Source organism: Hyperolius riggenbachi, chromosome 4 (genome assembly GCF_040937935.1).
Source record: "Hyperolius riggenbachi isolate aHypRig1 chromosome 4, aHypRig1.pri, whole genome shotgun sequence".
Lineage (NCBI taxonomy): Eukaryota > Metazoa > Chordata > Amphibia > Anura > Hyperoliidae > Hyperolius > Hyperolius riggenbachi.
The window spans coordinates 109,978,976-109,991,037 of NC_090649.1; the positions used below are offsets into that span (position 1 = coordinate 109,978,976).

General features: G+C 43.5%; 1 protein-coding gene across 8 annotated transcripts in view; it reads right to left on the bottom strand.

The window, feature by feature from the left end:
* STAG1 (STAG1 cohesin complex component) overlaps window positions 1–12,062 on the bottom strand; it is a 275,465-nt gene that overhangs the window by 201,512 nt on the left and 61,891 nt on the right. The window contains exon 1 of one of the 8 annotated variants that reach the window (XM_068280395.1): window positions 10,849–10,992. The exons of the other annotated variants lie outside the window; for them this stretch is intronic. The gene's annotated coding sequence lies outside the window, so the exon portion shown is untranslated. Of the gene's footprint in view, window positions 1–10,848; window positions 10,993–12,062 lie in introns of those variants that run through there. 8 annotated transcript variants of the gene reach the window in all.

Below are 12,062 nucleotides of genomic sequence, written 5' to 3' on the forward strand. Positions count from 1 at the left end.
ACAGTTATTTGTTGCCAAATGTGAATGAGGCCTATAGTGTAGTGGGCTCTACTATATCCTCATAGTTGGGTTAAGGTAGCCATACATTTAGCGATGATGGGCAGATTCAACAGAGACAAATCTCTCTCTAATTTAATCTGATTAGAGAGAGCCCCGTTGGCTGCCCATACATCGCAGGCCGATTACCGATCCATTTCATGCTGCAACTGATCAGGAATCGGCCTTGTGACTCCACATCCGGCAGCACTGTCTCCCTAATGTGCAACACTCCCCCTGATTCCCAGTGCAAGCTATACAAAACCAGTCCGTGGCAGTCGTTTGTCCTTTGCTGGGTCCGGGCTTCCACCATTCTCCAAACACACACACACCACGTGGTTACCCATTAACTGCCTGGCGCCACACATGCGCCCTTACTAAGCAGCAACGTGGGGAATGCGTGTATGGAGAATGGAGGTAGCCCGGAGCCAGCGGAGAACATGCGGTGGCCGTGGACAGATAATGTATAGCTTGCGCTGGGCAGCAGAGGGGATATTAAACATTAGGGGGGGGGGGGGGGGACAGCAACGGGGGGTTCGTCACTCGTCCAGATAGCGCTTAACGCTGTGCACACGATCGAGCAAGCCAGCCTACATCTTGCAACATTTGCGCACGACTAATGAGACCAATTTAAGCCCAAAATTGGTAACATTAACGGTCGGGCATGCACTTGGCAGCACAGATTTTAATCAGATTCGATTATAATCAAATCGGATGGTTGATCGGCCAAGTTGCCTCAATTATGGCTACCTTAACACTTTATGACTTGGCTGTCACTTTTTCTCATGGGGTTATTGGCTGCTCACACTGCTGGTGCAAAGACAAATCTATGATCATAAGAAAAAAGAAGAAAAAAAAAAAGCTACTTAATTTATATAGAGTCGAGTTTCTTGAGAATACAGAAAAACCTGTAATATGGCAAACACTCACTATATGTATTGGGAAAGAAAAAAAATAAGTAGAAGTCTCAAAAAAATGAATTGTTAAAGAGGATCTGTAACATCAAAAGATCCCCTGGGGGGTACTCACCTCGGGTGGGGGAAGCCTCCGGATCCTAATGAGGCTTCCCACGCCGTCCTCCGTCCCTCAGGGGTCTCGCTGCAGCCCTCCGAGAATAATGACGTCAATATTTACCTTCCTGGCTCCTGCGCAGGCGCTCTGACGGCTGTCGGCTCCGAACTACACGGAAATACCCGATCGCCGTCGGGTCTGCTCTACTGCGCAGGCGCAAGTTTCCGGCGCCTGCGCAGTAGAGCGGACCCGACTGAGATCAGGTATTTCCGTGTAGTTCGGAGCCGAGAGCAGCCACAGCGCCCCTACTGGAGCCTGCAAAGGTAAATATTGAACTGACAGTCGGCTCTGTCGCCGGCTGTTCGGAGGGCTGCAGCAAGACCCCCGTGGGACAGAGGACAGCGTGGGAAGCCTCATTAGGATCCGGAGGCTTCCCCCACCCGAGTTGAGTACCCCCCAGGGGATCTTTTTGACGTTACAGAGTCTCTTTAAATACGAGGCAAAAAATTGAATTTGATTATTTCTGTGTCAGCTAACTGATTACCTGTAAATACAAATGATACACATCCAGCGTCTGCAAAGGGAAGTAGCCAGTGGCTCACTGTACAAAGCTAGCTATGTGGATGAAGAAAAGTTAAGATTTTCAGATTCTGTTCATGCCCTACAACTTTAACCAAATGCTTTAGCCTCAGGCAAACTTTTTTTGTTATATTAATACCTTGTGCGTTATTTTAATACCATTAAGCAGCCTATATAAATTCACAGATGGGGTTAACGTCTTTCTCTACAAAAAGTTCTGAAACAGAAGTTTTATGACAAACTAAAAATGTCAACAGAATTGCAACCCATGCAAAACAAACTAGATACTGTACAAATGTTCCTTGTATAAGGGGTTCTTCTCCACCTTCAGTGGCAAAGAGTGGGTGAGGGAACCTAATGCTGGATACACACCTTGCGTTTTCCCGTGCGATTCGCGGGATCGATTATGTCAATTCGATTATTTCCAACATGTTCGATCATGTTTCGATGGATACAGCCGTCGATTTAGCATACTTAATATGCAAAATCGACGGTTGTATCCATCGAAACACGATCGAACATGTTGGAAATAATCGAATCGACGGAATCGATCCCGCGAATCGCACGGGAAAACACAACGTGTGTATCCAGCATAAGGGCTATCTGATAAGGGACCAATTCTATCACCCTAAATACATAGGAAAAAGGAGGTCACTTGGAACTCTTTACCACAAATGTAAAAAAAAACAGCACTGTTAAAATATTTTTAGCAGTATTTTTTTTTAATCTTGCGTTTTAATCTTTCAGAATTCTGCAGTCTTTACTACTGTTCTGGTTGCTTCTTGCTGGATGACAGAACGCTGCATTACAGTCCACAACCACCTTTAAAGGACCACTATCACGAAAATCGTAACATTTTAAATATATGTAAACACATACAAATAAGAAGTGCATTTCTTCCTGAGTAACATGAGCTGTAAATCTCATTTTTCCTATGTTGCTTTCACCTACAGTAGGTAGTAGAAATCTGACAGAACCGACAAGTTCTGGACTAGAACATCTTCTCATGGGGGATTCTCAGCAATTCCTTTATTTTCAAAAGCACTCCGTGAATGGCAGTTTCTCCGTCCAACTGCCAAGAAAATGTCCAGCATCATTGTATAAAACCTTTTCAGGGAGTGTCTTTATAAAGAATAAAAGCCTTGCTGAGAACCTCCCATGAAGAGATAGACTAGCTCAAAACCTGTCACTTCTGTCAGATTTCTACTACTTACTGTAAGTGACAGCAACACAGGAGAAAAGTAATTTATGACTCATTCTACTCTGGAAGAAACTTACTTCTTATTTGTAGATGTTCACATGTATTTTAATGTTTAGAGCTACTTGCATCTATCAATAATGAACATAAGCTTCAAACATCAGCTCAAAGACCTTGCCCACCATGTCTTGTAACATTAATGTACTCTGGTGACTGGTGTGACACCATTACAGACTGTAGTTCCAGCAACAATTAGTATGAGAATAGTTACAGACAATTATCCTGTCCATTTACCAGAAAACATTACGCTGCTAAAACCTGCTCTGTCAATGTGAATATTTCAAAAGCAACCACATCACTCCCAGGGGACAAAAAGACCATAGCACATTTGTCCTACTTACACTAGTTGTACTCATGGTTAGGTTTCTATATTAGTCAATGAATTGCAAACACTACTTCAGTAATACGGAGAGATTCTGGGCGCACACATAAAGACAACCAACGCGGAACGCTGCAAGGATCTGAGGATCTGGTGTGGCACAATCATCAATCATTATTTCATCCCAGCACTGACTGACAACAAATAATTACTAATATAATTAGTAAAGATGTTTAATCAGAGAAGCACAATCAAAAGACTAACAAACGCTGCTTTCCAACAATCTGTTCTTATATGCCTTATGGAGAGAGAGAGAAAAAACCCTGTTTCAAGAAAAGTAAAAATTTTACAAAAAATATTGCTTGAAACAAGAAAATAATTAGTGTACAATGGATAACTGTTTTCTAAGCAGTTTACCATGTGTATTGATGAGCCATTATGTGAGTAGCCCTTTTAAAGCTTGGTTCACACGGGCAGCTGGCAGGAAGGATGGTTTGCGTGAGTTTGTTTAGCTGATGCAAACGCGCTTTTTTTTTTTTTGCTAAAGAGCAGAAAAGCAATTGGCATTGGTTCCGAGTGATTTGTTGTTACATTTTGAGCCCCCTGGGGGAGGGTAAGGGGGTAACGGAAAAGCTTGAACACAGACATCTTAGACTTTACATGTAGCGTTTAAGACAAAACAAGGGGGGTGTATCGCATAATTTAAGCGAATGACACAGAAAGCTGTGCATGTTCAAAACCTTCCTTTCATTTGAATGGAATAGCAGTTGACCACTTCGCTTGCCCGCTGAAAATGTTGCATTTACCACCGCACAGAAATCCGTGTGAACCAGGCCTTAGCTGTACATAAATTTGCTCTTTTATTTGCAGTAAGCACCTACAGCCAGTCTACCAACAGCAGACAACCTGATGGACTGCAGGAAGAATGCAGAAAGTAGTGATGATCAAGTAGATGCAAATAACTGAGTTGATGCAAATGTATGCAGCTTGAAAATGAACCAATCAAATCCTGCTGAGGTAAAATTTGATTGGTTCATTTTCAAGCTGCACAAATTTGCATAAATCTGCATCAACTAAAAGTTATTTGCATCTACTTGACCACCACTAGTAGAAAGTATAAAGCTTGCTCCGTCAGGGGCCACTATTCTTGCATCAGCTAAACAAATTTGGCTAAAGGTGCTGATTCAGCAGTGGCAGTGAACAGACTTTCTCCGTTCACTGCCTGTTGTCTGTTCACTGCCTGTTGCCATGAAAACAAAACATCCCGCCATTTAGGTGAAACTATGTCCTGGAAGATCAGTTTTTAGTAAGAAAGTAGCACTATTTGCCAAAATGTCAGGAGGAAAAAAAAAAAAAAAAGTACTGTATCTGTGGGCATCTATGATGCCCACACCATGCAATTTCCCGTCAGATCGGCAGGTTGAAATTTTCCGACAGGTCGGATATTGAACAGAAATGATCGGGAAATCGATCGGAAAAACTGACCTGGAGGAAATTATCAAACCAACCCGTTGATCTGACAGGAAATTGCATGGTGAGTACCAGGCATTAAACATAAGCTGTGATAAATGCATGCTTTACTACACAGTGCTTCTAAATACACCAGTAGAGTTCCTGTTTTTGTAGTTAGACCTTCCTAATGTAATGCTTAGGAAGAAATGCAAGGGAACCTGAAGATTTGTTTAAAGGGACACTTAAGTCAAACAAAAAAAAATGAGTTTTACTCACCTGGGGCTTCCAATAGCCCCCTGCAACTGTCCGGTGCCCTCGCCGTCTCCCTCCGATCCACCTGGCCCCGCCAGCAGCCACTTCCTGTTTCGGTGACAGGAGCTGACAGGCTGGGGACGAGTGATTCTTCGCGTTCCCAGACACATTAGCACCCTCTATGCTGCTATATGGTATATGATATATGCTATAGCAGCATAGATGGCGCTATTGTGGCTAGAAACGCGAAGAATCACTCGCGTCCCCAGCCTGTCAGCTCCTGTCAACGAAACAGTAAGTGACTGCCGGTGGGGCCAGGAGGATCGGAGGAAGACGGCGAGGGCACCGGACAGCTGCAGGGGGCTATTGGAAGCCCTAGGTGAGTAAAACTCATTTTTTTTGTTTGACTTAAGTGTCCCTTTAAGTGCTTTGGCGTATCTGTGGTGATCAATTTCTCATTCATTAAAAAGGAACCTTAAGCAAGAGCTATGGAGGCTGCCATATTTATTTCCTTTAAAACAATACCAGTTGCCTGGCAGTCCTGCTGATCTGTGGTTGCAGTAGTGTCACCTGAAACAAGCATGTAGCTAATCTTGTGGGATCTTTGTCAGAAACACCTCATCTGCTGCATGCTTGATCAGGATGTTTATAGCTAAAAGTATTAGAGGTAGAGGATCAGCAGGGCTGCCAGGAAACTGGTATTGTTTAAAAGGAGGTGCATATGGCAGCCTCCATATTCCTCTCACTTAAAGGGAACCTTAACAGAGGAATATGGATGTTTCCTTTTAAACAATACCAGTTGCTTGTCAGTCCTGCTGATCTCTTTGGCTGCAGTAGTGGCTGAATCACACATCTGAAACAAGCATGCAGCTAATCCAGTCTGACCTCAGAGCACCTGATATGCATGCCTGTTTAGCTGTGGCTAAAAAGTATGATAAAAATCAGCAGGAGAGTCAGGCAACAATTTTTTTTTAAAAGGAAAAATACATATCCTAATTTTAGGTTCCCTTTAAGATTCCTTTTAATGACTGAGCAGATGATCACCACAGATACACCAAGGCATTTCAACAAATCTCAAAGCCAAGCAGTACTTCAGGGGTAGCCAACAGCAGCAGAACGCTTAAAGGGAAACTACGCAAAATGACATGTACTGATATAAATGGACATGAAGATATTTAGAGTGCTTTTTGCTCATCTTCTGTTTCTTGAATCTTCCTGTAGATGTTACAAGAAAATAAATATGTTCACACTTATTTTGGAATGAAGCCAGGAATAAGTTGCTGTAAATTTACTCTTTGCAAACCCACATCACATATCAGTACTGATCATCATCTATGAGTACTAATGAACTATCAGTAGGTCTTCGAAAGTGCAAGTTTACCGGTATGTCCAAAAAAAAAAAAGCTTTAACCACTTTCTGGGACACACACAAAAGTAACAACTTCTAAACACAGCATAAATGTGGCCATACACTGGTCGATTTGCCATCAGATCGACCAACAGATCGATTCCTCTCTGATCGAATCTGATCAGAGAGGGATCGTATGGCTGCCTTTACTGCAAACAGAATATGAATCGATTTCAGCATGAAATAGATTCACCATCTGTGAACCTGTCGCTGCCCCCCCCCCCCCCCGCATACATTACCTGATCCGGCCGGCGCGAGTCCCCCGGTCGCCGCTGTCTTCTTCTCCACTCTGGGCTCCAGCTTCACTTCCTGTCCGGGGAAGTTTAAACAGTAGAGGGCGCTCTACTGTTTAAACTTCCGGACGGGACTGGAAGAAGTGAAGTCTGCCGAAGCCTGGCTAAGAAGGAGCAGCGGGTACAGAGGGGATATGCGTCGGCCGGATCAGGTAATGTATTGCCGCTAGTGTCGGTCATCGGACATTCGACAGCCGCCGACGCACTCCCGACCTACCGGCGATCAAGCGAAATCTTCAGCGCGGACAGATCGACGGGAACGATCAATTTCAGATGGAAATCGATCGTTTGCGCAAAGATTTCACAACAGATTCGATCACAGTGTACGAATCTGCTGTATATCGGCGGGAAATAGTAGAAGTGTATGGGCCCCTTGAGACTGTAGGCTTCCAGGAAAGTCCTATTTGGAAATGTAAATACATATAGTGTTCCAAAGTCCTATTTGCAGTAAGGCCATAAAATAAATTTGCTGATCTCATCAGTTAACTTTCAGTTCAGCTTTAGGACATGGGGACAGCAGACAGTACACACAGATTTTCAATTTTTCTTAAGCTGAAATCTATTGAAAATCTGTGTAGAGAATGTGGAGAGATTCGATCAGATAATAATCAGAGGGATCTGTTGGCCCATCAACTAGTGTATGGGCACCTTCGAGCCACGTGCAGAGAGAGACACGCTGCATAGACTTTACAACCACATTAAAAACAAAAGAAATACCGAGAGCCCAATATAGTGTAGTATGCAAAACAAGTGGGTTGGAAATGAAAAGTATATAATGTATATACTCACAAACATGGGTTACCGCCTAGGCAACCACTGTATAGGCAGGTGAGGAGATTAGACCTGTTCTCATTCAGGATTAAAGTCACTCTCTATAGATAAGGAAAAATGGGGATCAACCCCTCCACCAGGGGCGGATATTGATAATGTAAGAGTGAACAGAGGCGCCAGCAGGATAAAAGGTTCTAAAAGGCTTAACCCTCTGGGCGATACAATTACATCGCCCAGGAGGGGGCGTAGCACTTTTTTTTAATTTTTTAAATCATGTAGCGAGCCCTGGGCTTGCTACATGATAGCCGCTGCGCAGCGGCATCCCCCACCCACTCCGATCGCCTTTGGCGATCAGAGTAAGCAGGAAATCCCGTTCAGAACGGGATTTCCTGCCGGGCTTCCCCGGTCGCCATGGCTACGGGTCTGGATGACATCACCGACGTCAGAGGGAGTCCCGATCCATCCCTCAGCGCTGCCTGGCACTGATTGGCCAGGCTGCGCAAGGGGTCGGGGGGGGGGGGGGGGCTGCGCGGCACGGCGGGTAGCGGTGGATCGGTGGCGATCGGAAGTTACACGCAGCTAGCAAAGTGCTAGTTGCGTGTAACAAACAAAAATTATGCAAATCGGCCCACCAGGGCCTGAGAAATCCTCCAGCGCGATATACCCCGAGCTCAGCTCGGGATTATCGCCCAGGAGGATAAAATCCGTCAGGAGGTGGTGGTGGTGGACTCGCCTCCCCGAAGCAGACAAGATATCGTCAGTTCGCGTTTCCGCTTTCTCAGGCAATAAACAGATAGGAGTACACAGTATAGTCTCAAGGTCACGAATAGCGCCTCTGTTTATTGCCTGAGTAAGCGGGAACATACCCGTGAAACGCGTTCCACTGTTTGTTTTGGAGTACGGTATATTAATAAACCTGTTTTCATAAAACTGTCTTGTCTGCTTCAGGGAGGCGAGTCCACCACCACCTCCTGAGGGATTTTAAGCCTTTTAGAACCTTTTATCCTGCTGGCGCCTCTGTTCACTCTTACATTTACAACCACATTATTAACGCAATGCAACTTTATTGTAATGGTGCATTCACATACGTGTGGTGTGACAGAATCAGTTGGTCTATAGCAGGGGTGTCAAACTCAAATACAAAGTGGGCCGAAATTGTACACTGGGACCTAGTCACCAGCCAACCTAAATGTCTACTGGCCACCTTCCTCATTTATAAAGTTCCCAGATGTCTCATGGCCCCTCTCCACCTCATATACAGTTCCCTGGTGTCTAGTGGTCCTCCCTCCCCTATACAGTTCCCTAGTGTTTAGGGCTTTCCACCTACCTCCCCCATATGGCTTTCCCTGTGTTCTAGGACTTCACCTCCAATATGGCTTCCCTGGTGGTCTACAGTGGGCCAAACATAATGCAAAGTGGGGCAACTACATGAGAGCCAAATTGAATGGCTCTGAGGGCCAGATTTGGCCAGCGGACCAGAGTTTGACATGTATGGCCTATAGCAATGCATGCAGTGCCGCATAAACATGCGGGTCAACAGCCACAATGAAGCATACGCTGTATGTAGTCTGCAATTAACTATGTGTTCCACCGCATAAATATCGCGCAATGATATTTCCAGTGCAATCCTATTTTTACGTAGTGTAGCCAGTAACGATCCAATCTTTTTCATCCAATCTTACAATTTCTATGAAATATAAACAAAAGTTTGCTTTCTTAAAACAAAGAATTTGCGATATTTCAGGTTGGAGTGAGCTTGAGATATCTCCCAGGGCATCACTGCTGAATATATGCAAATTAACCATTGTACCCTTAAAAGCTAAACACACCTCCAGAACCGCTGGAATGCAATGATGTGTCAGCTTGTTAATTTGTACAGAGCCATAATAATTCAACATGCATACAGACTGTTTCGGATTGTTTGATCCTCATCAGTGCATGGCACGGATTAATTTGGCTCTATGCAGTAGGGCTTGTTACAGAGTATCATCAACTCTCAGGAAGATAGTGTCATATTGCAACAGGATCTGGATAGGATGGCTATATGGGCACATACATGGCAGATCAAATTCAATGTTGACAAATGTAAGGTCATGCATTTTGGACGTACTAATGGTCTAGCACCATACAAAATAAATGGGATACAGTTGGGGACATCAAACTTGGAGAAGGACTTAGGAGTACTCATTGACAACAAGTTAAATAATCGTACTCAATGCCAAGCAGCTGCAGCTAAAGCTAACAAAATTTTGGGATGCATTAAAAGGGAAATAAAAACTCGAGATGCTAGCATAATATTGCCCGTTTAACTCTCTAGTAAGGCCACATCTGGAATATGGAATTCAGTTCTGGGCACCACATTACAAAAAAGATATTGCAGTTTTAGAGCAGGTGCAGAGACGAGCAACAAAATTGATGCGTGGGATGGAAGGTCTCACTTATCGAGAAAGGTTAGATAAACTGGGTTTATTTAGTCTAGAGAAAAGACGCCTCAGAGGGGATCTAATTAACATGTATAAATACATCAGAGGGCAATATAATACCTTGGCGGATGAGCTTTTTGTCCCTAGGCCTTCTCAAAGGACTAGAGGACATGATCTGCGCATGGAGGAAAAACGTTTTAGCCATTTATTTAGGAAAGGGTTCTTTACAGTTAGGGCCCTTTTCCACTAGCAATCGCTAGCTATTGCTGAATCGCAATTAGCGGCGATTCCCCGACGTTCGCGGCCGCGATTTTGCTATGCTATGCACTGCATAGCAAAATCGCAGCAAAAGTGACTCCGCGGCGCGATCGCGATCAAGTAAAAAACGAATCGCGGTAGTGGAAATGACCTGCCGCGATTCCTATGTTAAGAAGCAAACCGTAGCGATAGTAAAATCGCTAGCGGTTTGCGTTTTTGCGATTCAGCCATCGCAAACGCGCTGGTGGAAAAGGGCCCTACGAGTGATTAAGATGTGGAATGCATTGCCACAGGAAGTCGTTATGGCAAACTCTATACCTGCATTTAATGGGGGCTTAGATGCTTTCCTTGCGTTGAAAGACATCCATGGCTACAATTGCTAGGTAATGCCTAATGATGTTGATCCAGGGATTTTATCTGATTGCCATCTGGAGTCGGGAAGGAATTTTTCCCTTTAGGGGCTAATTGGACCATGCCTTGTAAGGGTTTTTTCACCTTCCTCTGGATCAACAGGGATATGTGAGGGAGCAGGCTGGTGTTGTACTTTATACTGGTTGAACTCGATGGACGTATGTCTTTTTTCAACCAAAATAACTATGTAACTATGTAACACCGAGAGGTACAGACTATCCAGAAAGCTCATGGTGACCCAGAACTCATTGGAGTGTGTAAGGGACTACAATGGTCCTAAATGCCCCCTTACTAAGATGTTAATGACTATGTAATATAAGTGACTGCCTATAGTATCTATTCAATATAGTCACTCAGTTTACCCTTCTACTACATACATTTAGTTAGTGGCCACTTTTACTCAGCCCAGCAACGTGTCACTGTGAAGGTAGCCTTAGAGATGAGCTTCAGTTCCGACTTCCAAGTGTAAATTTCCAATGACCCGTAAAAAAGCCAATCAAGTCCAGTAACTGCTGGTTAATGTAGCTTGCTGCAATTTCTAAAGACAAAATTAATAACGTAATATATCTGCAATATTGATTAAAGACAAGATAAATTGTAACTATAAGTGCAGATATCATTTAAATGATGTAATTCAACATGCCTGGAAGATTGTCAAACGCACCGGGATGAATAATAGAAATGAGAAGAAATGTCAAATTTATGAGTAACAATATTAACTATTTAAAATGTCTGCTCATGAAGATGTTCACAGTAGTGCTTCCCTGATTAAAATACGATGTTTTATAATAGGTGGAGAAATATGACCCGTAAATTTTACATGACATGCATTTATCAAGCCTGACCTGAAAGCATGTCAGAACTTTGTTTTGTGGTTGTCACACTGATATGCAATTTCTCTCTGAAGTACTGATGAGGTTACAGTGCCTGTATAATATACAACTTCTCTCTCTGAGGTACTGATAAGGTGACAGTACCTGCATGATATACAACTTCTCTCTGAGGTACTGATAAGGTGACAGTACCTGCATGATATACAACTTAATTCTCTGAAGTACTGATGAGGTTACAGTGCCTGTATAATATACAACTTCTCTCTCTGAGGTACTGATGAGGTTACAGTGCCTGTATAATATACAACTTCTCTCTCTGAGGTACTGATAAGGTGACAGTACCTGCATGATATACAACTTAATTCTCTGAAGTACTGATGAGGTTACAGTACCTGCACAACAAACTGCTGGTAAAGACAAGCTAGTAAAACACTGATGTACCAGTAATCCAATTCATATGCCCGTAACAAGTAAAGCAACCAAGAGGCTACTGCACTCATTTTAATACTGGTCACAGGGCAAGTAGTTTGCTATAAACCTTAGCTCTGTAAAGAAATCCCATATGCGCAGAGATCAAATACCCCACGCATAATGCCAACACACTTCTACCCTCACCTTTATAAACGAGATCAGTATTATGAACGTCCTTAAAGTTAAGCAGCATGCATCTGTCAGCAGTCCAATTTGCCTAAGGGGTTAGAATACACAAACAAGGTAAGGAGGACACATTTAGAAATGGCTTAAAGGACTTACAAGCC